The 27,917-nt window shown below is 40.1% G+C and overlaps 2 long non-coding RNA genes across 3 annotated transcripts in view; both read right to left on the bottom strand.

Moving 5' to 3' along the window:
• LOC123373114 overlaps window positions 1-16,268 on the bottom strand; it is a 38,264-nt gene extending 21,996 nt beyond the window's left edge. The window contains exon 1 of one of the 2 annotated variants that reach the window (XR_006580565.1): window positions 16,145-16,268. This is a non-coding gene — a long non-coding RNA (uncharacterized LOC123373114). The remainder of the gene's footprint in view (window positions 1-16,144) is intronic. The other variant, XR_006580564.1, reaches the window with a different exon arrangement.
• A 7,193-nt stretch (window positions 16,269-23,461) lies between these two features.
• The window catches only part of LOC123372317, a 146,702-nt gene continuing 142,246 nt past the window's right edge, over window positions 23,462-27,917 (bottom strand). The window contains exon 4 of the long non-coding RNA XR_006580210.1: window positions 23,462-23,531. This is a non-coding gene — a long non-coding RNA (uncharacterized LOC123372317). The remainder of the gene's footprint in view (window positions 23,532-27,917) is intronic.

Genomic DNA, 27,917 nt, shown 5'->3' with positions numbered 1-27,917 from the left:
GATCAGCCAGGGGCGCAAAAGCCAAAATTGGGAATGACTCCCTGAGTCAATCCCTCCTTTTTGGTACCTAAAAATAGAATCAGTCCTGCCTAGAATATGGGCAAGTGTACTAGAGAACCACTGTATCATAGAACCAGAGAGCACAGCTGCTCTGTGTCAGATCCTGCAGAAATTATGAGCTGTATGCTATTCACAGGGGGTGCTCCTGCAACAACCCCACCTGTTCATTCCGTTCTTCCCCCAGCCTTCCTGGACTACCATAGCATTGTCCCCCCACTTGTGTGATGAAGTAATAAAGAATGCAGGAATAAGACACAGTGACTTGTTAGTGAGAAATGAATGGAAGGCAGCCTCCAGCTGCTATGATAGTCCAGACAGGACATTAAGGAGTGTGGAGGAGAGGAGCCCAGCATCCCTCTGCTAGTCCAGGGGCAATTGAATCTTTTGTTTACACATGAAGGGTGGGGGCTGATGGAGCTCAGCCCCCTGTTGCTATGATGAGGACGGTTACCAGCCATACTGCACCATCTACCAGGAAAAATTAGGAGCAGATGCCCTTGATCGACCTCACTGATGCTAGTCGGCATGGTTACCAGTCCTTTTGCACTGCCCCATGTGCCAATAGGCTGATGACGACGATGGGTATCAGTAATATTGTACCGTCAGCCACCCATGGCAGGGGGGGGGGAGAGCAAGGATATTGGTGTTGAGTGCTGCAGCATCGCATCTATCTGCAGCATTCAGTAAAGATAGGGTGACATGTAAAAGAGTCAGAGGATTGTTTTCCCTTTCACTTCTGGCAGTGCGGAGGGGGGCGTAAATTGCCGAGCTATGCCCTCACCTACCGCGGACAGTGTTTGACCCTAGAAGCATTTGGAGCTCAGCCAAGAATGCAAATGCTTTTTGGAGACAGCAGGAACTGTGGGATACCTTGCGTCTTCAGTCCCCCCTCCCTCCATGAGCATCCATTTGATTCTTTGGCTTTCCGTTATGCTCGTCACGCAGCAGCGTGCTGAGTCTCTGCTATGCCATCTGTCTGGAGATTTTTTAAAAATACTTTGGACCAGGCGTAACATTACAGTAATTCCCCTAATTAGATGCAGGAGTCTCCGAGCGAGATCACCCTGAGGACGGTCACTGAAGGAGATAGAGAGCGCATGCTGCGTGAAAGCCAGCACAAACCAGGGGCCTATGCAGCCGTGCTCGGGGAGGCAATGCTCCCTGAGTATCTCATGAAAGCCTGGCGCGGAAAAGTGTGCTACCATGGAGCACCCAATAAGGCAGCTCTCCCCAGGAACCTCCTGTGGAGGCTTTTCGATTCCCTCCTGGAGAGCTTCGTGGAGATCTCCCAGGAGGATTTCTGTTCTATCCCCATATTATATATAATATATATATATATATATATATATATATATATATATATATATATGTGTGTGTGTGTGTGTGTATATATCACACACACACACACACACACACACAGAGACCTCCTTTTCACATACTTCAGATTCCTGTAATATTAAGAATAAAAGTTTACATGTTTAAAGCACTTACCGACTGCTCCTTCCCCTGATTCAGGGTCCGGGTTAACGGCCGGGGAGGGTTGGTAGGGGATCTCCGTGAGGGTGATGAAGAGATCCTGGCTGTCGGGGAAACCAGCATTGTAAGCGCTGTCTCCTGCCTTGTCCTCCACAAACCCTTCCTCATCTTCCCCATCCGCGAACATCGGCGAGGAACTGGCCGTCGACACTGTCCCATCGTCAGAGTCCACGGTCACTGGTGGGGCAGTGGTTGCAGGCTCCGTAGCGTCCGTTTGCCGCTTTGATTTTTTGGTAACCTTGTCTGGGGTCCTTGATTTTCACGCGGCGCTGCGTTGCATCCCGCCTGTATCCTCTGTCTCTCATGGCTTTGGAGACCTTCTCGTAGGTCTTTGCATTCCGTTTTTTGGAGCGCAGCTCCGAAAGCACAGACCCCTTGCCCCACACACTGATCAGATCCAAGACTTCCCGGTCAGTCTATGCTGGGTCCCTCTTTCTATTCAGAGATTACATGAACTCCTCTGCTGGAGAGCTCTGCATGGCTGCCGGTGCTGCTGAGCTCGCCCCGATGTCCAACCACGAAATGAGATTCAAACTGTCCGGACAGGAAAAGGAATTCAAATTTTCCCGGGGCTTTTCCTGTGTGGCTGGTCAGAACATCCAAGCTCGGACTGCTGTCCAGAGCGTCAACAGAGTGGTGCACTGTGGGATAGCTCCCGGAGCTACTAAGTTCGATTTGCATCCACACCTAGCCTAATTCGACATAGCCATGTCGAATTTAGCGCTACTCCCCTCGTCGGGGAGGAGTACAGAATTCGAACTAAAGAGCCCTCTATGTTGAATTAAATGGCTTCCTGGTGTGGACGGGTGCACGGTTAATTCGAATTAACGCTGCTAAATTCGAATTAAAATCCTAGTGTAGACCAGGCCTAATTGTGGAGTAATTCTGAGGAAGGCTAACAAACTGCTCCACGCCAAACAATACATCTTTGTTATGGTAACCCCAAAGCCCTTGAAGTGATGCCCCAACACCACCATTACTGCTTGTTTCTCTCAAAAGACACATGGTTCAAAGATTTTTAATATTATATTCCACTGCCCATTAGAAGGTTTCCTGCAAACTGGAAAAAGTTGCTTGAGAATTCCTCATTATTAAGAGAAGTCTGCCTTCTGTTATCATGGGTGGATGGCCTAGGGGAGGAAGATTCATTAAGAAACTGTCATTGTGCAACATAGCTTTGGAAGTAGCTTTTTCCTGGAGATAAAGGCTCAGAGATCTTCTTATCATGCAGAAGATCAGATCTTTACCTTATCAGCTGAGATGAAAACCAAAGGAATGTTTTTATCTGTGAAGGTATCTCTTGTGATCACACTTATGATGAATAAAGGAAAGCTCTTTGAAAAACATTCAATTACAGAGGGATTGCCTTCTCATAATAGGCTTTCATCACTCAAGTCTCAGTCAGCACAGGAGCATAATCTCACTTAGGAGATTTTTAAGTGAGAGTGACTAGTTAACTATGGCTTTTTATACTGATGGAATTAATTGAGAAGCATCATAATTATTCCAAGCACAAAAACTTCAGAATGCTACATCCACATACAAGCAAGAAATCTGGGGTATAGGGTCTGATGCTTTCTGAACTCATGGACAGTGTTGATTTAATTAGATATTGAATTAATCCCATAATGTTAATTCACACCTCAGAACCATTTTAATTTTAAGTCTCATCACTTACAGCTAAATGCAACTGCAGCTCAAGGAAGCAAACTCATGCTAGCTATAACATAGTTAGCATGGCCAGGGACATCAGTGAAGACATGGAGCCCAGGGGGGGCTAACAAGAGTAGGTAGCCAGGGTTCTGGGAGGGCTTGTACAGTCTGTGCTGGTGCAGCTTCATGACTACTTTTAGGCATAAGTAGCTAGATTAAAGGTAGTGCGAGTATAACCTACTTAAGCTCTATTTATACCTTTGCCTGCAGTGTAGACATAACCCTTTACATCTAAGGGTCTCACCCCTTAGAGATGCCATTTATTTTTGCCACCATGAGCTATTATTTCTAGACGTTCTTTTCAGCACTTAAGTTTGACTTTAGCTTTAATGAAAGTTACTTGCAGTCATTTAATGCTGACAAACTATTTGTTCTCTTTTCTTAAGAAGAAAATTGAGAATCTGATCTGGTATTTGTGTACATGAATAATCCCATTGATTTCAGATTATGCATGTTCTTAAGAGTTCTGCAGCAACTGGACCTACATGCCCAATCTGACATTAATACTATATTAAGGTTGAGAAGTTGAGCACACAAAAGGTCATGAAATTAAAAATCTTAGAGAACACATATTACCTTGGACATTTGCACTTTCAATTGATGCTTTCCCCATTAAAAGAAAAGCTAAATGTTTGTTATTGAATGTGTAATAAGATGTTCTAGGTATAGAAGTTTAAGGATTCTAATATGCGCCTGTTTACTCAGCCTTACTACTGCATTCTTGTCAGGTTTTTATTCCTTTTCCTTCCCGCCCCCCCATTTATAGCAATTTTGCTAGCTAAGCACAACCTTGTGGAAAGCCATACCTCTACTGAGTAAGCAAGCAAGCAATTTGTATTTCAGCCAAGGATCTCCAATCAGCTCTACTCAGTATTGCTTAGTGCCTGTAAGGTGCAATGCCTGGTGCTATACAAGTCCAAAATATAGCACGTGAATGCATTAGGTCAGTGATTCTTGACTGCCCAATATTGTAAACCCCCCACCCCCCCTCTAATTGGGTTCTAGCCAAGACCCAGTGGTGGATTAGCCAATAGGGCTCATGCCCAGGAACACCAGGGGAAGCCCCCACACCCTGACCCCAGTCTCCTGCAGAATGCCAGGTGGGGGAAACCCCCACATCCCAACTGCAGCCCCAGAACTGGAAGAGCTCTAGCTCCCTGCCGTGGCCTCGAGGCTGCAGGAGCTCTCACTCCCAACCATGGCCCAGGGGGCTGTGGAAGGGAGGACAGAGCTTCTCCAGTCTTAGGACTGCAGTGGGGGGGGGGCACAGAAAGGAGCAAATGGGTTGGGCTGCAGTGCGGCCATAGGCGGGGGTGCAGGTGGAAGAGTCTGTGAAGGACCGCCCCCCCCCCGCCCCAGTGCTGGCCCAAGGCCCCACAAAACCTTAATTCACCTCTGCCAAGACCCCTTCCCAATTAGCACCACAAGAGCTTATTCCAGACCTATGCATTGAGAATCCATACATTAGGTGATTGGTAGAGCAAGATAGCACTGCTGGAGAAATTAATGTGCTCACTACTCTGGTCATTTGTATTCCTATAAGGTTATTGCCAAACTCACATTCTCTGTACATCTGTCATGTAACCCAGGAGTTTAAGCTGGTCAACTCTCAATGTTGCAGGCAAAACTGATTCACCTGTTTATCATTATCAAATATGCACCTCTATCTTACTCTCCAAAATGTCCATCATCTATTTTTAAAGTAAATATCTAAGTCATTGAATCTGTCTGACTTTCACTACAAATATGCAGCTTTACTTATGATCCTGGCTCCTTTAAGGTCTGTCTGAAGTTTTTTCACTGAACTTATACTTTGGCTCAAGTAAAAGTATAGTATTTTAATCAAATAGTTTCTCTGCCATTTACAGTGCAAGTGAGGGGGGGGGTTGTATTTGAAACTACAGCCTTATGCAGAAATTCAAGGTGAACCTCAAGATTGCAACATGAATATTACATCAGCCTGCTGAAGTCATCTGGCCTTTGTATATCGGCCATCTGGGCCAGCCCTTCAACAAGAACTTCCCTATTTATAGTGCCTTTCATGAAATCTCAAAGTGCTTTTGTATCAAGAAGCAGAAAACATTAAAAGAAAACAAATCAATAAAAAAGGTGTTAAGAACAAAGGATGTCTTCCCTTCTCCTTCCCCCCCATTCTCCTCCCCCAAAATCGCGTTTAAAGATTTTAAAATGCAATTTTAGACTAGGTAGCATATAGAACAGAAAACAAAGGCTGGTATTTCACTGTACGTAAGCAACTAAGAGCTTGATCCTCAAAGATGCCGAGCACTCAATTTCTAATGGCTTGAGTGGGAGACAAAGGCAATCACTACTACACAGATGAGGCCTCAGATTCTAGGGCAAAATGTTTTCCCAAGGATTACAAAGTACTTTGAGATATTCAGATAAAGTGTGCTCTAGCACTGAGAGCACTACTCATATCTTAGAGGTACTAGTACACTTCACAGCCATGACCATAATAAGACCAAAGTCTATTTCAGCCCCAAACTCAGGAAAGTGAGAAGACTCCCTCTATAGGTCCACCAAGAGTAGAGCAAACAATTATCAAGTCTTTAGTATAAAGATGAGGTTGATAAGTACTGAACTGCAAAGTATTAAGACAGCAAGAGAATGAATTAGAGTTCATTAATAGGTAGGGATAAGACCTAACCAACACTCACTATCCCTTAAAAGAAATACTTTGAGTATGTCTTGTTCTAGAAACTAGCCTTATGGCTGAACTCTAGCTCTATGGATTTTGCTTTGCCCCATTATAATCAGAAGTATCTCCAACCAAGCTCTGGGAAATCATTTAAGTCTGGATCTGAATTTGGCGACTTGGGCCCATGGCTATCTTAAATCAAAGCCTTAGAGAACAGTATCTTAGTCAGAGAAATAAAAAAGTCTTCCTACCAATTACAATTTTGTTTTCTAGAATATAAGCAGCACCACCAAACAGACACTTTTATAAGCTACAGCTACAGCTGGGTAACATTAAGATTACCAACCATGGTGTTTCTGGTGCCTAAAGGGACCATACTGAGAATGCTTACTTAGGGCAAACTGCAGGGAATAGGGCAGACAATCCCCAAAAATGATGATCCATTCTATAATCTGATTCCAAGCTAGTAACAAAACCAGTGAGGTGTCATAGAAGCTGTTTATCAAGAAATCCAATACAGTCCCTTTTTGCAATCCAACATTTGGGTCCCATTTAGACAGCCAAGTCTAATACAGCAAGAGATTACTGAAAACCTTATTGACCATATCAAAGTTCTACCAATCCCAAAAGACAGGACACATTGCCTACCAGGTCAATGAATATTTCAGACCTCACCCAAATACATGCTTATAGCCTATTTATTAATAAAAAAGTTATCTTTTGGTTGAGGCTAATGATTTGTAAAAGTCTTTCTGGAATTAATTTAAAAAAAAGTTATACTCCAATTAGCAGTCCAGGTGCAGAGTTTATTCAAATTCTTCCATGAGAATTCCAGGGTGAATTTGGAGTAAGCCCAGAGACCTCAGTCTTGTGATTTAGACTTTCCTTGTCAAAAGTTTAAGCAGATCTGAGATTAAAAAGATTGGGCCTGAAGGTTCCTTTATAGTTGAAGCCATCTGATAAGTCTCTGGTCAGCAATTGTCAGAACAGGCCCTTGGATTCATTAACATAAGGCAAATAACCATTTGAATTATCAGGACAGTTCATTATAGCATCATCAATTAAGCTGAAGACAATGTAAATATTAGTTCCTACAGTATGTCTTTGATCTTGAGTCAATAGACTATAGTAATGAACCATTAGCAGACAAGAACAGGATTTTAGCATCTACATGCTAATTGGGTCATATTAGCTATATCTTGTTACAAGTTTAACAAATAGACAAATACAATTAGTGTCTACCCTTGATTCTCTAACAATACAGAGAAACAAAGATTCAGGTCTGTTACATTTCTTTGAAAGTCACATACAAATAGGTTGCCTTGATAACATAGCAGGAGGCATTAAAATGTAATGGGTCACAGACAAGTTGACCAGTCTGTTGGTGTCAGTGCTGTTTTTGGTTATTTAGACACTTGCATATAGTCAGGGCAGACCATAGCAGCACTTAAATAATTTAAGACCTAGTTAAGTCAAAGATTTGTTTGGAGTTCTGCAACTTTTTTTCCCCCTTCAGAACTTGGGAAGGGAGTGGTCAACAGCAGACTACCCAAACAGGATCTGGACTTGCCTAGTTGTTCATAAAACCTGATTCAAGACTAGGAGACTACATATGAAAAGAATATACAGAAGGCACAAACTTGAGGCCCTGCAGAATCTCAGGTGCTGTTCCTCAATAATCCATCTGTGCCAGTTAATAAAGGTGCTTTGCTTCCAAACATTTGATCAGTTTCATAAAGGTAAACAATTTCCTTTTATTTTTTTCCCCAGTTAGGGTGACCAGACAGCAAGTGTGAAAAATCAGGACAGGGGATGGAAGGTAATAGGAGACTATAAGAAAAAGACCCCAAAAATCAGGACGGTGCCTATAAAAATCAGGACATCTGGTCACCCTATCCCCAGTAGATTTTTGCCAAGAAGTTTGCCTAGCCACCCATGGGCATTTCTAGGAGTGTCCATCACTGTGGTATCCAGGCAATGAGATGCAAGACTTAATTTGAATCAGAAAAAAAAAAAAAAAAAAGACACTTGTAGGCCATGTTCCCTTACCTGCTCCAGTGCATACCAACACCTTCCTATACTGGAGCTGTATTACCAAGGTCTCCAAGACCCTGGTTAGGCCATACTCCACTGAGGCTATGCAGTAAGAGTTAATAGAACCTGGGTCTTGAATTAGCAGATCACTTAAATGGCTAAAGGGCAGATCCTCAACTGATGTAAACTATCATAGGTCCAATAACTCCAGTGATGGAATCAGCTGCTGTAAATCAGTGCAAGGTTCTAAGTCTGGTGGAACTAGGCTCTTTATAAAGCTGAACTATTCTAGTTTTTAAAAACTATATTACTATGAAATATTGAGCATGAATTGCCTCCTGTGAATAAAGTGTGTTCTAGTATCTTAGAGTATTTTGAAATGTGTGAATAGACTCTATAGAAGTGCAATGCATTTATTAAATCTAAGTCTTCTCTCTTATATATAGAGTAATTGGCTTCCTGACTGAAAAAAGGAGTGTTATAATAGGCAGCAATTATATTGACATATGTATGACATGATTCATGAATAAAATTTTAGCTTTGCAGGAACAGAGCTTTATTCAGTATCTAGTCTCTGAACTTAGAAAGATAAGGCTAGACTGACTGATTAGAAGTCTCTCATGTAGGGTCTTTGTTACTACTGCATAAAATAGGGAGATTTAAATTGATAGTTGTTACCAATCAGCCTGCTAAAGTAATAATGAAACATATGAAGATTCCCAGGACACTCTGACTCTGTCTTCAATTAATGCTGGCTCTTGAGGTTTGCCCAGAATTTAGAGTTACAATGTCTGCTTCTTTTTTCCTTCATTGCATGTTCAAGATTCAATTTAAAAAGAAATACAAATCTCTCTCAAAGCTGTCACATTTCACAAGTTACATTTTTAATAAGTGCAAGAAGTATCAATATCTTAAGAATATACCGTGTCTAACGAAATACAGACTTCAGAGACAGAAATGGATATATTTACTTATGATATTTCTCTCTAGAGCAAGAGATGAATCTGTTTAAAATGCTCATTGTAGAAAGAGTATCCTAGACTAATGATAGTTTAATTAAGTGAACTCTTTTTGGAAAATCTGTATTTAAGATCTTCATAAGAGGGAAAAATGCAGTCTAACTTGGGGAGACTAAAGAGACCAATTGTATTCCCACATATCTCAATAGGTATTTAGTCACTGACCTCAAAGGAAGGAAGATCAGACCCCTAAGGAATGTCCCTAAAAAAATACACACACACACCCCCCTTCTTAAACATTTTTATTGGTGGTAGGTAAGGATATGATTAAGTCACAGATTCTGTGACTTAAACAGCCTCCCATGACTTTAACCCCACTCAGGCTTTGGCTTCAGCCTCATGTGGTGGGGCTGCCAACCCCCCTTGGCAGATGGGCTTCAGATCCAACCCCAAGCTTGGAGGGCTCAGGCTTCTGTGATTTGTTATTTATTGCCTATGATTTACTAAAAATACCCATGACAAGATCTTAACCTTAGTGGTAGGCATTGCTTGCTTGGATTTGCCCAGTAATAAGCAGAATAGAGGTTATAGTATTTTCTTCCTATGTCAGTTCATGACTTTAATAAACTTAATGGGGGGAAAACAAACACCATAAGTACATGACGACCAGAGTTTCCATCAGTGGCCATTACCTTACTTTTATAGTAACAATGCACCTGTAATTCACATTACTACTTAGTGCAGTAATTAAATGAGGCTGAGCTACAGTGGTGTGGCCTGCTTGCCCTTTGCCAGGGCAAGTCAGAGCTCTGCTATTAAAGGGGAGCTGGATGCAGAACTCTATCCAACCTGCAAGGCAGAGACTAGTAGCTGACTGACAACCTGAGCACATGATTGAATGTGGTCACTGCAATATAATGGTAGCCACTGATTATGTTGACCATGTACATTGTTGATTGTACATGTTTTCTCACTTGGAAACAAAGGTTCTAGAAAGAGTGAGGAAAGTTATGTCTTTACAGATTTAAAGCATTTAGTGGTAAATAGTGACAATTAAAAGCTCTATTTTGAGACTTTCCCAGCACCAAGCAAGAGGCAACACATAATTGCTCTCTCCCTGGAGCAGCAGGCTAGGGAGCAGATTGTGACTGAATCAGTGTGCCTTCTGGGTTCCCCCTATTCCAACAAAGAAATACCTTGCATCAGGTCCTTCCCCTGGCAAACTGACAGCTATACAAGGTAGCACACTTGGGTGCTAGACCCTTGGCTCTGTCCAATCCCTCTGCAATGCTGCACACTTGCATAGGCTGCATATTTGCATGCCAGAGGATACAGCGACACTGTGGAAGCTGCTCTCCTCCCTTTGCTGTTACTTGCAATTTGGGTAGCTAGCACAAGGGAGTAAAAAAAGGTGCCTTAGGCCTCCTTGTGGGCATATTGCATGCTCCACAATCTGTTTCTATCAAGTTTAGACTCCAGTGTAAACCAGCATTGTGGTCAAAGTTGGAAAATGAGTCATAAATCCACCCAATTAGGTTTAATCAATTTTTGCTTTTATTTATACAGTTTCAGACAGAATTGTCACTTAGTGTGTAGACAGACGTACATTATGCCAGATAAACAGACGAGACAGAATTGTTAAATAGGGTCAAATTACCACATTCTGGAGCACAAGGAAGTTCTTCTACCTTCCATGATAGTCATTCCCCTTCTCTGATTCTTTAGTTGGTTCCTTCAGTCCCATTCTTCAGTTTCTAGTCCAGTGTTTCTCCAGTTTAAACCCCATGTTCACTTAAGGGTTTTATACATTTCTACATTATAGATTAAGTAATCTTTGTCCAATCTGCTTTTTGCATAGTCAACCCTTGGGGTTTTAGGTAAGCCACACATTAAGCATGCACAAGCTTCAATTACCCAACCCTGCTGGGTTTGCAGTTTGGGTCATGTTTTTTGTGGCACCTTGCCCTGGATCTTCCCAAAAAAGATGAGAGTTTTATCTATCATTATGTTTGTATATCTTTTTTCTTACCTTTGTTCTCTCAACAGCAACATTTTAAGCAGATTGCCAATGTGATGTAAAGAATTGGCATAACCACACTTATGCCAGCAAGGACATGGGCTAAGTGTTACTTCATCTGCATTCTGTCACTATCATAAATTAAAAATATGGCAATTAAGAATTCATTTTAATATTTCAGTGTTATAAATCAATGTTATTCTGTAGTAGTCTTAATTAAAAAGGGATGGGGAGTTATGAAAAATATGGTGATTCTTTAATTTCAACTTTTTATCTTTAAGCATTGTTCCCCCTCCCGCCCCAGTCTAGTTGTGTTGGGGACTTTAACCCCGACAGCGAAATTCGTTGTCTGATCACAGAGACAGGCAACACCAGCAAGGTCCGATCAAAAGCCCTTTATTGACAAGTGCACGCATCAATAAAGGGCAGCTCGTCTCCAGTGACAACCAGCCAGCACTTTACAGCTTAGTATTAGCCTATATAGACAGTTTTATTACGTCATACATCACTCACTTGAGCAAAACCCACCCCCCTTTGTTTAACAACTTAAAACTAGACACTTTTAATATACACACATGCCTAGACTTTATGTCTACAACTTTAGATTATTAATTATATCTTAACAACACCCAAAAGTTAGAAATACAGGGGAGTTTTAAACAAACCTATAACTCAACCAAAGAGTTAGAATCTGAACCGTGGGATGCTAGAGTTTCTTATCAGTTCTTCAAACACTGTCCTTAGCACAGCTAATGGTATGCCAGGAATACAATCCCTGGCTTATCTCACGTTTTCCAGGGCTCTGTAAAACAATGCTGCTTCTCAGTACTTTTCCACTCTGGGATTACCCAGAAACCTCTGTTAGCCTGACTTCAGTCAGGTTGGCATAACTGTTTTGCCTGCTATATTTTCATTCAGACCTAACAGTTGTATTTGAGAATCATTACAAAAATGCCATTAGAAGAAGTTTTCCTGTGAATGCATTTTGAAGGCTATTTCAATGTTAGGGCCTTGATATTTAACTGCTTTTCATGGTATCCCCAACCCATCTTGTCAGTCTGTTGTAAACAAGGAGGTAACATTTCAAAATGGTTGACACCCAACTTTTCCAGAAAAAAAAAAGTGTTATTGGGGAAAAACCATACCCCCACATTCCCATCTGCATTTCGGTACCTACAAAACAAAGGGCAAATGTAAGTCAGAGCATATACCTTATCCCTGATTTCTGCGTGCAACCTGGTATTTAGAGGCACAAGTATACAGATGTGTACATGTAAAATTTGCATAAGCAATGCTGTTGCAGGTTCAAACAACACCCACAGTAGAAGGTTTCTTCTTTTGAAAGTGTGGTCCAAGATAGTTATCTGTTCTTTACCACTCAGAACTGGTGGGTCTTAATATATGGTGTTTTGATGATGGTGCAAGGAATATTTTGACTTATAAAATTTGTCCGCTGACTAAATTGCTCAGTAATTGACTATTTGTTAATCAGAGATGAAGGATGGAAAGTGGGATGTACAATCCATTCTTTCCTTTGGAAAAAACATTGACACACTGAGAAGTAGTTCATTACATTGCACATGAAATTTACTGGAGCCTCATGACTATTCTAGGTAAAAAATAAACTCAGGTAAGTAAAGAGTCTTAATTGAATTAAAACTAAAAGATTTTTTTTTAAAAAAAGTTTAAGCATAAGCACATGTTCTCTTATTTCTAGAGAGATGTATTCAAACAGAACAAAGATATTCTACAAAAAAAGTTAGAGGCAAAGTAGAAGTTGAACAGTATGAAATCGCAAGATCATGCTTACAGCCTAAATCAGCAATTGTATCATTGAGAGACAGAGTGCACAATTGATTGAGTCATAGGAAAATCCTATCAAGATTTCTATGCTTATCCAAGTTTTATCCCACAGTAGGAAATATCACCTGCTTTTCTCATCTTGTTCTATTGATTTCCCTTTCCCCCCCACTCCTTTCTTTTAAACACAAAGAAAAAAAACCCACAACCCACTGTCTAAATTGTATTTTATCTGTGACCACTTTCTGTATGACAAAAAGTCCATTTTGGAACTAAGCATATACTGATGAACATCTGTAATACAACAAATAGGCTAAAAATATACAACGGATATGTATGTCTTCAAACTTTTAGATACAAGTCAATTACTAACTGACAGGGGTTATGGTGAAACTGCTAGGAGCAGGTTATTACAAGATTGTCTATTATAAAGAGTGATAGGACTTTTCTGTAAGTTATTAGATACTGTAAGTGTAGGGACAGGATAGTGGACCAGGAAACCAGTCTGAGCTGGTATGGTGATTTTCATGTTCCTAGAATTTATTCTGGATTAAAGTAAGTAGAGGAATAGAATAGAATGAGATGCATAAATCCAACTGGGTTCAGTTAGACAAAGTATTTGCAAATCAAACCTATACGCTTGGTTCTCATGGGCTGGATGCAAGTTTGCCAAATCCTAACATGCAAAGTTGTTTTGAACACTTAAGGGGAATTCTCCACAGCTGAGCTGTAACTAGTTCAAGTTTGGGCTTTGTTTTTTGAAAACACCACAAACAAGACAGCACCACAAACTCAGCTTAGTTGGAAACATATAGAAATTAGAGCCGAGGAGGGCACTGGCAAGTGCTATTCTGAAGAACAAAGTTTGGAGTCAAAATATGAAATGTTCAATTAGTAATTTAAAATAGGATTTCTTTATAAATTCCCTCTGCCCCTTCTCATAGTCTAAGCCTGATATTTAACAAAGCAATGTAAACAGCTGTTTACTGAGAGCTTGTACTAAAACAAGTTATCTGTCTTTCCCTCCTACCCCATCCTCTCTAGAGATATATTTTTCTAAAGGAAAACATAAAAGATTCCCATTAGAGCTAAGAGTAGACAGACAAGAATTAATGTTTAAGTGTGCTGATAACATTTTAGGTACAAAAAATTCCCCTCATATTTTACACACACACACACACACACACACACACCCTACCTGTGGGTCGATTCAGAAAGAGATCCTAATACAGGGCCAGAGTCTGATACTGAGGCTCAGAGCCAAGGTCCGCTGAGGCTCAAGGGCTAGAAATTGCATGGTACGTGCCCAGACTTGGGCTGGAACCCAGGATCCGACACCCTGTGAGGTCTCAGAATCCAAGCTGGAACATCTAAATTGTAGTTTTATAGCCCTGCAAGCCCATGTCAGCTGATCTGAGCCAGCCATGACCATGCTACAGATCTTTTATTTCAGGATAGGCATATCCTTAGAGTCTTTCCACTGGACCTAATGGGTTTTGAATTAGGACCCTGATGAGACTTTTTACAAGTATAATTTGTTACTCGTCTGTATCATGAAAATTCTTATTTAAGTGTAAACATCTTTGTGCAAAGTGATTGTGCTTTGAGTTTTGCTATATTAGAAATTTGTTTCCCTGAGCATTATTTTGAGTCACTGCCAATTTTAACAACTGAGGATTATTTTAGAGATAGCAGCTGGATAGCAGTGCTGGAGGAAGAGATTTGCACATTAAACCTATGAATTCTTGTTTTTAGAAGTGATTTTGATGTTTAAAAAATGGTTTTTGCTCCAACAGGCCCCACTCATTGCTGCTGAAGATTGCTGCTTGAGAAAATAAAGCTGTTTCCTTGCTGAAGATCAGAATAATCACAAGCTTAAATCTGAGTCATGTCATGTGTTCTGTTCACATTTGCATCTGGGAGATCATAAAAGAAAAGAAACAAAAAAAACCAGAAGTAATCCTACCATCTTGTGAGAAAACTGAGAAATACACACTAACGCAAAGGACAAGTATAGTCTTGGTAGCAATTATTGCAGATTTTATGCTATGCTGTTGACCAAAAAGAGTTGATTTATAATTCCTGGGCCAGATCATTTGCTAATGTGAATTAAATCAACTAACTTATACAGATTTACTGAGGGCCAGCTGAGATTCTATATTCTTCTGCAATGTTTTCAAGAGTGTTTTTAAAAACCTATTAAAGTTTCACCTCTGCTTATATATAGTCTTATTATACCAAATTGTTTGTTTGGAGCCAAAGTTCTCGTTCCATTCCCACCTTCTGCCAGTAAAGAATATTCATTGTTGACAATAGGTTTGATTAATCAGACCTTGCCATAAACAAAACAAAACCATGCCACAAGTTCAGTCTCCCCCCCACACTTTTGATATTCCCTACATAGGAGCAGCTGCTCCCTTTGTGGGCATATTAACATGCCAACTAGATGTAATTGCTTTAAGTTGTTAAACCATGGAGTTATATAACATGTAGGGTTTCTTAGACATTGGTGTTTCAAAAGCCTAAAGGGCAGAAAATATTATTGATTTATTTCAGGCTTCTTCCTTTTTTGGGGGGAGGGGGGAAAATCAATCACACACACACAATGAGTCTACAGGAAGAAATTACAAAAAATATCCCCATTGAAATGAGTATTTTATACCCAGAGCACTCAATTCTTCCTTCTGACATGTGACTTTAAAGAGAGCCGCATGCTGTCATCAAGTGCAGTATTCGGCCCATGCACAGGGGCAGCTGGTTCTTTTTTCACAGTCATTTTACTAAGTCACTTAGGACTCAGTTGTTTCTCATGTTAGATACTCAAACCAGGTTAGAAAAGAACACTGCTGTTAACACCTACCCTTCATTTTTTGCTTTTATTAATTTTTACTGTTTTTTTAAAACCACACAAAACTACTATTCCATTTTTAAAACCTCTTTTTACCCAGATTTTGTGCAACTCACTCAAGTATTGGTTATGTTGAGAAATTCTCCTCCTCAGAAACAAGCTCCTTACAGACTTGGAATTGATGTATCCTGATAACACCAGTCTACCAGAACAACAGATGCAAAACCTGTAAATATATCTCCACTTCCACAATGATCAACACTCCCCTTCCCCAATGCACCTTTCAAGATCCATGGAGCCTGCATCAGTTTCCTCCTCCCAGTGTTTTTTTAGCTCTCACAGGGTTCACATGGCTGAGTACTTTAATTTCAACCCCATTTTAGGTAACAAGCCCAAACAAAATCCCCAAATAAATAAACCCACTCTCTGGGCCCAGTCCCTTTTGTGTTACCTTGCAGCCTCTCTGTTATTCTGAAACAAATTACCACCTAGAGGTGAATACTTAAGGCAATTCTTACCTCTAAATCAGGAGTCCCTAGCTGTGCAGGAAGGTTATAATTTAACCATCTGTAGGAGATTAGCCACTTTCTCCTTCTGTTGGCCCCTTTTTCTTCAACTAGTTTTCAATAGATCATCTTTCTCTAGCTAGCAGCTGCCCTGCTATACAGGAAGAGGCAGCATTTATGCTGGTCCCCTTCTCCCAGCTCATTCCCAATTGGCTGGGTGAGAGGGGAGCCTTTTCCTGCCTTCTCTTCAAGGCTCCTGACCCCAAGCCCTTAAAGATACAGTGATGAGATTTCCTCCCAAGCACCACTTATTCTCAGGACCACTGCCTCTCACTCAATATCTCCTAGGTCCTTTTACATATAATAGACCTTTCAAAATCGTAAAGAGCAAGGCCACCTGTAGGGGGGAGGCTGACCACTACGCACCACTGTAAGGGGGCAGACTACTGCATCAGAGGAGGTGCGCTGGTTAAAACAAAAACTTACTCCGTGAATAGTTGTCAATGGTTTGCTCTTGAATGTGGGGAGAACTAGTGGGGTCTCCCAGTGATCTGTCCTGGGTTCAGTACTAGTCAATATTTCCATTAATAACTTGGATAACGGGGTAGAGAATATTCTTAGAAAATTTGCAGATGACACTAAACTTGGAGGAGTTGCAAGCATTTTAGAGACATAATCAGAATTGAGAAGGACCTTGATAAATTGGGGAATTTGTCTGAAATCAAGAAATGAAATTCTATTAAGACAACTTCAAAGCGCTATACTTAGGAAGGAAAAAGCAAATGCACAATGACAGAATTGGGATTAACTAGCTATGCAGTAGTACTGCAGAAAAAGATCTGAGGCTATAGGGGATGATAAATTGAAATACGAGCCAACAATGTGATGCAGCCGTGAAAAAGGCTAATATTCTGGGCTATATTAACAGGAGTGTCATATACAAGATAATTGTCATGCCTTACTCAGCACTGGTGAGTTCTCAGCATGCATAGTGTCCAGTTTGGGGTGTCAGACTTTATGAAAGATGTGGACTAACTGGAGAACAACAGCGGTGATAAAAAGTTCAGAAAATCTGACCTATGAGGAAAGTTAATAAAATACCCTGTTTAGTCTTGAGAAAAGAAGACTGAGGGGACATCTGATAACACTCTTCAAATATGTGAAGGGCTGTTATAAGGACAGTGATCAATTGTTCTTTATATCCACTGAAGGTAGGACAAGAAGTAATGGGCTTAATCTGCAGCAAGGGAGATTTAGGGGGGTTATTAGGAAAAACTTTCTAACTATAAGGATAATGAAGCACTGGAATAGGCTTACAAGGCATTGCCATTGGAGGTATTAAAGTGCAGGTAAGACAAAAATCTGTCAGGGATGGTCTAGGTGTACCCGTTCTTGCCTCAGTGCAGGAGGCTGAAAAAAGTGACCCCGAGGTCCCTTCCGGACCTAGATTTGCATGATTCTATGATTCCTTCATGCATGTTATTCTAGATTAATTATGTATTACCTTACTAAAGCATGAAAAGGGAAAAGGGAGTGGGAGGCAGGGTTGGAATGGGCACAAAATATTTGATTAAAACATTTCAGATACAAAAGTGTCATGTAAAAAAGAATAGTTCCCCCATATTAAAATGTACCTATAAAAGCAGACACCAGAAAAGACAGCTAGAATTCATAAATCCCATTATTGTGTTTGGATTAATTTGATCAATGACCATATGTTTTCTAATGCTATTTTTAATAAATATCACCTTTTGAGATGGCTGAATTGTTCTTTTTCTATTTGTGAAGTGTTTGGATGCAACAGAGCATTCAGTGGACAATACCCAGTCCCACAGCTGATGAGGTTCCAGTGAAAATGTTTAAGCAGGAAAGAAAAAAATCAATTCTTTTTTTAACCCCTCTTTGCTGCTGACTGTGTTCACACCTCCCCTTACAGAGATCAGAGCACCTCTCCCTCCCCTAAGAGACCCGCCTTCCAGGTAAGAAGTGCTGTTTTAGAGGAGTTGCCCAACTTTCTTCTTTATCTCAGGCACCTAATGGAGATTAGAGCCATTCTTTACCAGCAGCTATTTCTTTTATTACTTATTATTATTTTCTGTGGTTAATATTTGCTTTGCAGCCCCTCTTGGGCAGAGGTCTTTGAGTTGTCTGGCACAGTACAGTCAAGTGCTTTTTCCTTTTAAATGTCATTGAGGAAGACTCTATGGCACTGTGCATACTAACTGCATTATTTATCATTTGTATTACAGTCATTTTCGGGATCCCATTGTACAAGGCATTGTACAAACAAGAACTAGCATAAGAGGCAGTCCCTGCTCTTACATTTTAAATAGATAAGACAGACAAACAACATACAAAGTCTAAAATAAAACTTGGGGTTTTTTTTAATTATATTATGCCAGTTCATTAGCATGAAGCCCTGGATATTTTTAACAGCTATTGTAAACTGTTGAAGAACTAATTGTTTATTTATGGCTAGAATTTGGCTTCATTCTGTAGCCTTCTGTAAGGAACAATGTGGAGGGACACTATCCTGGCCTCCAAGAGGCATGTGCCTATTATGGGCGCAATACATCTCAGAACTTAGGAGCACTGCTATCCCCTTGGAGCAGTTGCAGTGTGGACTCTACTCTTGCCCTGGTGGTATCAGGACAATTGGCCAGTGAAGAGTGGGAGACAAAATTAGGATTCCTTCCTTTCCCCATTCTCTTGGGGGAGACTGGAACAACACTAACTTAGCTGGAGCCATCTTTCTCTGAGCACAAGGACTGGGATTTCACTCAGCCCACAGAAGTTCAAGGAGCAGGAAGCAAAGACTTCTTTCTTCTCTCTCATCTCTTATACACCTGTGCTGGGCCAGGCACAACCTAGCCCTAATTTATGTATGTGTTATAATAAGCATGAGCTTTGATCATAAGAAATAGATAAATGGAAGGAAAAACAGTACTGTCTTTGCCTGTCCAATAAGTTTTCTGTGAACTGCTTGTTATATCACTGTCTGTCTCTCTTTAACTGAAGAGGCTGAAGACATGCCAATGTAATAATAAGATGCGTGAACTAGTTCTTACAAAATGAGAATCAGCTGGAAACCTCAGCCCAGATGTTGAGCCTGAATTTTTTGTACGGTCAAGAATGGATTCAGTTAAGGAGAACCTATTCTCCAGCTCAGTTCCTCTGCAATTTTCTTTTAACCAGCATTTCTTTCTTGTATTTAATTGCTCAACCAATGACAGTGGTTAGGCAGCTGATGTGTTACAGCTGCTGCTTATCATGCTGAATACTATTGTCTCATGGTTTCTTTGTGCTCCCCACCATGTTATGTCTCCACCTATTGTCTTTCATCTTATACTCAGATTGTAAGCTTGTGGAGACAGGGGCCATCTTTTTGTTCCGTGTTTATGAAGTGTCTAATACCAGGTCTTGATCCATGACTGGAGCCCCTCAGCACTACCCCAATACAAGTAAATAAGATAAGGCATTATAATTTTTCACTAATTATTTGGTCTAATTATTTTTAATAAATCTACAGATCATAAAGAAGAAAAAAAGTCAAACATTTCACTACCTTCCCTCAATCAAAAAGTCTTACAATATTTTGCCAATAATGCCAATGTATTAAGAATTTAAAAAAAAATCTGATGGCTGGTAAAACAGGTATCAATAAAATAATATTTTACTGGGTTTTTAAAAAAGGCAAAGCATTTCTCCAAGCTCATCTTCTTCAAAAAATTAAAAACAAACAAAAAAGAGCTTCTCTGCGTATGGAAACACAGTTTGAATGCAAAGCACATGCTGTTATAAAAAGAGTTAATGTCCGCTTGGCAAACTTCACATTTCACAAATTATGAATAGTCCTTGTTAATTATAGCTAAACTCTGGGCTTTTATTACCAATTTTTTTAACCATTCTACAAGCTCAAGTTCTGACTTATGTTTGGGGGTAAAAAAGGATAAATTCTTGCACAAGAGGGTGAGGTTTACCTACCAAAACACATATTTTCATATCAGTTTCTCTTTCAGATTCTACCATCCTTCAGTCATGTGGGTTAATAGCAACAGAATTCAGAAGGGGAGTAAATCAGCAGATAAAAATGTTTTACTCCTTTCACTAGAACTAACAAAGTGCGTTGTAATAACTGAGGCCTATCAGACCTACTTCAGCTGTTAGCCTAGCAGGTAAAAAGTGGATAAAAGTTCATACATTCTTATAATGACCTGTTATATAAAACTGTTTAAGAAGAGATGTAAGGAGACAGTAGACTGAAAGAGTCTAGTGATATCATTCAAGGACTGTATTAAGATTATGACTGGAAAACAAGAGGAGTAAAGGATAAGAAATCACAGAACCAAAATTGGTGTGTCAGAAATAGGGCCTAATTAATGGACAAAATAATGAAAGAATGATTAGTCCATAGTGACATATTGGGGCATAGTCCACACCCCAGTCCTGCAACCCTGGGTGCCTTCCAATACTTTGTGAGGAGCCAAGATGGGAGCTACTATAGCAAACAGCCTGCCAGCATGCAAGCCATGCCCTGAGTGTCCATGTAACTGCAGGCTGCCTATTATACCCTGGATCTCACCAGCCTTGGCTATACTGCAAGGTGACCCCAACACAACCCCAGTCCTAGATTTTCCTTCAGAAATGTATGCCCTGTACTGCCCAGCCCTCTCCTGGAGTGTACAAATATATTAAGTCTGTTATTACTTTAAGGGGATAATATACCAGTTTATTATCTTAAATGGGTAAACACATTGGATTAGATAAAACAATAAAACAAGTGTAATAACTACAAAGAGATAGAGTTTAAGCGAGTAAAAGCAATGAGACATAAAAGTCAGAAATGGTTACAAGAAAAATAAAGACATAACACTTACTAGTGTCTAACCTAAAAAACTATATTAGATTCAAGCACAATTTCTCACCACATACTTCCAATAAATTTACTGACCAAACTCTTTGCTTTTGTCTTCTCAGGTGCAGAAAATGTGGTGGACAGGGAGAGAATGAAAGGGGTGGTGTCTTGAGGTGTTTGCCACTGTTTTTAATAGTTCCAGACCCTTCTTGAAAAACATTTCCAACTGAGTACCAGGAGCCAATGAGTGTAGGTGGAAAGATGTTCCCTGCTGGCTTTTTTCACCTGTTTGAGCTTTCTTTGTTTTCCTTTCCTGCTTGATGTTTACTGTTTAATGCAAATTAAGGCAAGCACACATTGTTTTGTTTAGGGCTGATCAGTCTGCTGATGTCTGCTTGGCCAGGGCTGTAGGTTTTGGAACATGTGTTACATCTTACAGGGGAATTTTACAACTTTACATACAGTGTTGCCACAGACATTTTATCAGGACAATACTGACCAGCAAATTGAGTTTTCAAATGGTATCTTCCAAGTCATACCTTGTACAAAGATTATTACAATAGTGATTAGGGTGTGAATGCAGGGGTTCATGCACATCCACCCATTGCCTTTTTGAAGTGAAGGAACATAAATCCACACCGTGTAGAAGTCAAGCATAGGAGTTTATTATGTACAGCGCTGACGAAGTGTCACCTTGTTTATTAGGCTCAGAGACACAATCAATTGATTACAAAGGAATATATGGATTTTTCCATGGGTGGGGGAAAGTGATGGGGTAGGCAGTTCCACACCCCCGGATAGGTCTAGCAGCAAGACAAGATAGCACAGTGGCCAATGGTTAAAAGGTTACATAATGTCTCCACCCATGGTCTCAAGTTAACAAGTTAACATTTAATTAATAGTTTGATAATGTATTAGTAGAAAATATATATGTGTTGAATTCTGATTTGGGGTCTATAAGAATGAAATAGTGCTTTGGTGGTCCAACATGGGGCCTTTAAAAGAGACTTGGGGAAAAATAACCTTTGACCATCACTGTGGCTGCAAAGGAAGGATTGGTGCCATGACACCCAACCTTGATATTCGAGTGGAGACACCTGACAATCATTAATGTACCAGCAAGGACCCCAACTGGATATATGTAACATCCTACTCTGTCTTCCCCTCCCTTGTGTGCTCCTTTCTGCTCTGCCTCATCCCCCTATCCTTTCTCTCTCTCTCTCTGCTTTTCAACTGATCCTGAAATCAACTTCAATGCACAGCACCAGCATAGTAAGATGAGATGGCCCATGCAGCTCTGCTTGGCCTAAAAAGGACCTGTAAAGGAGAGAGACATGACCGGACCAACCAGATGATGTCCCTAACCGTAGCTAACCTACCGGATGAAAGCATCCATCTGTAACTGATTAGCCACCCTGTATCCTGAGAACATCAGCAAAGCCATATTTCCCTCATCTTTCCTATCCTATCCTTCTGTTTCTGCCTGTTTTGTCTAAAGCAGGAAAGTAACTATCATTCCTGATTCAAAGTTAAACAACAAAGCTAACCATTTCTTCCCTACTAAGAAGGACCTTCTGACTAAATAAGAGACATTAACCAATATGCACTGTCTCCAATACAGGACTTTGACAGGTTATGATTAAGTTTGTTTTGCATAAACAGTCAATTTCAGTTTCAATGCTCTTTACCTTATTTTGATTCTTTTCCTTTTGTGTGTTTCAATCAATAAATTACTAACCTTTGGCATGAATTTTATAGTGTGTTTGCCATGGTACTAAGCAAGCTTTTGTCTCTGTATACCAAGCCCTGATCCTTGTTTAAAACTGGTTGTTGTACTGTTTCAAGATCATTGTAACACGTTTCACTCTGTGTGCTCTTTATTCTAGATAAGTTAATATTAGTGATTCTAAGATATTTAATTGAAATTTATAGGAAGAGGAGATAATACTAAATAATGATACTTAGCTCTTAAATAGTGCTTTTCATCAGTAGATATCAGGGGGCTTTACAAAGGAGATTACCTTCATTACTCCTGTTTTACAGATGGGAAAACTGAGGCCCAGAGTGGGGAAGTGACTTGCCCAAGGTCACCCAGCAGACCAGTGGCAGAGTTGGAGACAGAAACCAGGTTTCTTGAGTCTCACTTCAATGCTCTATCCACTGATATACTTATGACAGACCCATCTGTCTGAAGTGTGATGGTAACCATACTTGGTGCTGCGACTATTCTTTCTCCTGTTACACTATAGACCCATCAGGTAAATGAAAATAAACTTCAACAAACAGAGAGATCCGGATTCCTCTTTAGATTTCAGAATATTGCCCAATGAACTAAAGCACTCAGCCATTCTTCCAGGGATTACAGAGAAGAAACTGAAACAAAATCACCAACAAGAGCAGACAGAAAGTGAACAATGTAGTATTTTACAATGAGCGTTTCTGCAGTCATCCTGTAATTTTTTTTGGAATAATTTCTTCCATTCATCTTTCACTGATGTGTAATCTTTCGGGAGGCTGCTGTTAACCCATATCAGAGTGGCAGACCTGTATGAAAATGGAGAATTTGGCAATCAAGAAAGGGAAAGCAAAACAGTAAGATTTAATCACAAGTCTCAGATACACTACGCTGACAATTTATATTAAACAATAGATCCCCAGTTATCTGAATCACTTTGGTTAAAAACAAATATGCTCTGATAAAGTAAAAAAGAACAGGGAACACTCTGGTGTCTTATTAGAAAGAAACGGTTCAGCTTGGGGGCGGAGGGTATTGAATAATTTAAATATCTATATTGTTTATCCTCACCCCCAAACTGTCCTGCAGAGGTCAGGGCAAAAAGACAACATGGTAGACTGTACTTTCCCTCTACTGGACCCCGCACCATAGCAACATCCCCAAGGATAACAGAGGTTTTGGAAGACAACATCAATTTTTCATTATCAGGGGCGGCTTTAGCCATTTCGCTGCCCCAAGCACGGCGGCACGCCGCAGGGGGCGCTCTGCCGGTCGCCAGTCCCGCAGCTCCGGTGGACCTCCCGCACGCCTGCGGGAGGTCCACCGGAGCCACCTGCCACCCTCCCAGCGACCGGCAGAGTGCCCCCTGCGGCATGCCGCCCCAAGCATGCGCTTGGTGTGCTGGGGCCTGGAGCCGCCCCTGTTCATTATCCTTTTATTTTTTTTAACAGAGAAAATATAGAACTAACCCCTCTCCCCTAGTTATGGAATGTTTTGGTTTGAAAAGATGGAGGTGGGGAAAAATCTTGCTCCTGCTCACTTTTACTACCACTGCTGTTTCATTTGGAAACAGATCATTTTGAATGTTTTCACTGTAAAAAACAGGGAAAATAATGGGAAACTTTTCAATGAAATGAAAACAATTTGTTTAAAAAAACCACATGAACTTCCCTCTCCCAAATTTCAATGAGCCCTGCTTGCCAATTTGAATTCAGACCTGCCCCAATGCAGCTATATCAGTGGCTAGTAGCAAAATATTTTAATGTGGGTAAATCTCTAATCCAGATATGGTTGTACGCTTAGTAGTTATTTGGTGCAGTAACAAAACACTCCCGAATTAAGGTGTATCTGGATGCGGAGAGGGTAGGGTATGTATATGTGTGAGAGAGAAAAAAAATGTGACTTAAAGCTACCTTCATAATTGCATATGTAACCTTAGTTTGGGGTTTCCATAGTTTGTAATTGTGTGTGTAACGCCTTGTTCTGAATGGCATTAAGCACCCTGAATTACAAGTTAACAAAGTTTTGTCTGGGGGAATTTTTGCTAAGGTCCTTTTAATTAGCAGGCAAATGACTGTGTATTTGTAGGAGGCTTGGGCAGTTGCAGTAATTGTTTATGCGCTTGTCATTTTAATTTTTGCATGAGCACCTGGGGCACTCTTAAAAACTGAAATAAACAGATGGATGTTGTTTGTCTGCACAGCTGTGTTAATAGTAGATCTTTATGTCTGTATCTTAGCAACAGAAGGAGATAAAAACATAACTAAAAATCAATAACAATAGTTTAGAATTTGCAGAGGGAAGACAAATACATCAAAAACTGTGGAGGGATCCTAAAAAAGTCACAGATCCAGGATTTTTTAATACCGTTGTTTTGCGTCTATTCACATTCTTGTACAGTGCCCATTTTTTCCTCATCTCTGATGTTAAAGTAATTTTTAAGGTGGTTTCCAGTGGTGTTTTTGGTTTGTTCGTGTGTTTTTTAAATCAAACATTTAGAGAGTCACTCATAAAACTGTCTTAGGCAATAGCCTGTCCTTGACTGTGCCCCTAGTCAGGAAGAACATGTTCAGAAGTGATGAACTTCCATTAGTTTAAAAGCCTTATCAGAAGGCCACTGAGCATGCTCATACATGACTTGTTTAATTGCTTCTAACTTTATTACTATCTTTTCCAAATCTATTCAAGGACACACTCCTGGGTGAGGATGATTCATGTGCATCAAGTCTGATATTTCAAATATCAACCAATTTTGAATTTATTGCATGGGGGAATAAAAAGTGACCAGATATTTTTGTAAAATGTGAACTATGCATTTTTATCAAGGACTCAGAAAGCTGACAGGATTGTGCTCAAATTTAAAAAAAAAAGAAAAAAAAAGAAAAAGAAAACCTTACAAGTAGACACCAAGCACAGACAATCTCCATCCTTTTCTATTCTAGGATCTTCTTCCCACTTCTTGGGAATTTCCTCCTCCCAAATTCCTGTCCATTCTCTGTCTTTCATGCTGTTTGTATTCTCCATGGACTCTTACAGATCTTTCCCCCGATCACCCTTTTGTATTTGCTGCTACTCATGCTTCACCCCATTTGCAGCATGCTGAAACAGATGATTCTACTCTATTTCACTGGTACCCAATAGCCTTGTGAACAGTGACAGTGCACTAACCAGACTTTTTTGTTAGTTTTGCTTTGTCTTTGCTTAGAACCCTAGAAGTATCAACAATAGCAAAAATACTATCTTCTTCTGTTGCTCTGTAAGGTGCAAGAAAGGAGAGGTTTAACTTTTATTCCAGTATGACCTTAGTTTTACAAGACTAGCAATTGAATGAAACTAACAAGACTCATCCAAGTTACTGCTGTTGGTAAGATTAGTTGTATAGAGGCCTAGTTAATTATCTCAATTTCAATAGCACACTGCTACTGCTATTTTCAGTGATTTGTTGGAATTAAGTTTCTTACTCACCACTAGTGAACTAAATTTTGTTATACTCATTTTACAGATGGTTGAACTGAGGATCAGAAAGATTCAACAAGAGTCACTACTGAAGTCAGGAATAGAGCCCAGGAATCCTAATTTCCTATTTCCTGTTCCTAACACTTTGCCCAAGGGACATGGAGATACTTTGACAATAGTTTTATATAAAGAATACTTGGAAAACCCCTTAATAAATTAGTTTGTCAGTTGAATCTTGTATGAGGCAAAAGAAACAACAGAGGGGAAACCAAAAAACATTTTGCAATGTCTGACAAGGCCAAGTTTGCTATTTTATAAAATATTAAATGTATTTTAGAAAAGGATATATGGTCTGGTAGCATGAGCACAAAATTAGGCGCCAGAAAGTTTTGAGTTCTAACACTGGCTTTTCTGATGACATGACACTATGGATCTTGGCCAGTCACTTAACCCCTCTGCCTCAGTTACCCAGTCTCAGTGGAGTAATAATTGTTGCTTACATCATAGAAGTGTTGTGAGTTACTAAAACTACTATAGATCGATTCACCACTATACTACTCCAGTTTTGTACCAGTGTAACGTCAGTGTAGCTAATGTGCCAGTTCCTTCCCCTTTTTCCAAAATGAGCAGCACAAAGGAGAGATAATCTGGCCACAGCTGGACAGTTGAGAATTTCCCTGGCAGGAGGAAATGATCAACTGGTGTAAAGCCGGGGGCGACCACCTACAGAACAGGGATCATAACCACCTTTTTCTGGCATATGAGGGGCAGAGCAGAACAGAGCAATTTTCAGCTGGCATATTGTCCTTAGGGCACATAGTCAACTTGAATAAGTAAGCAGATCTCAGGACAGTCTGAGATGAAAGGAGCTGCAACTGGCTCCCTGGCAGTGTCGCTTTTTGCTATGCAGAGCTTATCTTGGTGCAGAAATTTACACAGGTGTAAAACTGGAGTTAGGTCATGTTTAATAACATCTGTTTCCTCCATATTATGTTAATGAGATGTGAGGACGTTCAGCAGTTGACAGGATCCGGGCTTTAATGTTTACAAAGCAATTTGAAGGAAAGTGCTAAGTATTTTTTTATTACCACACTTTGAGGAACATCCTGCAGTTTTATCAGTTCAGTTGTTTAATCTGAGATGGAAACCAGTCAGGGAAAAAATGGTTGGTGATTTTATGGAAACAAGTCAGGGGAAAATGTTTGGTGATTTCACACACACACGAACAAACATTAAAGTATGTACTGGGGGACAGGGGAGCTGTAGGAGAGATTTTTTTTTCCATAATATTTTAAATACATTCCTAACCCCACTAGTTTACAGTCCTTTATTTAAAAGAAAAGCAGCAAAGTGTGTACAAGACTGTAAGCTTGCCTCATCAGTTTTCTCCAAGATTTCACAGCCATATTCAGCATTAAGGACAATACCTTGAGCTACTGTAAATATGCATAGGTTGATTGAATGGTGCTTTTAAATTCACAGCTGCTTAGAATCTGGCTCTTAATGTTTTGGAGCATAGAGTCATCTGTTGGTTCTGAAACACTCTGGAATAAAAGCATTTTTTCCTGACAATTTTCATCCTAAGCACCTGACTAAATTTTATTGTGATTTAGTTGGTTGTCATTTTTAGCAATTTAAAAATATACCTTTGGGACAATATTTGAGGACAGTAATAGATTAGGGGAAGTTTACACTGATCTTTACAGAGAATGAAAAACAAATAATGTATCAAAAAATGA

This window comes from Mauremys mutica, chromosome 6 (assembly GCF_020497125.1).
Source record: "Mauremys mutica isolate MM-2020 ecotype Southern chromosome 6, ASM2049712v1, whole genome shotgun sequence".
Taxonomy (NCBI): Eukaryota; Metazoa; Chordata; order Testudines; family Geoemydidae; genus Mauremys; species Mauremys mutica.
The sequence above is the reverse complement of the archived record's forward strand: the minus strand, read 5'-3'. Positions and strand labels throughout refer to the sequence as shown.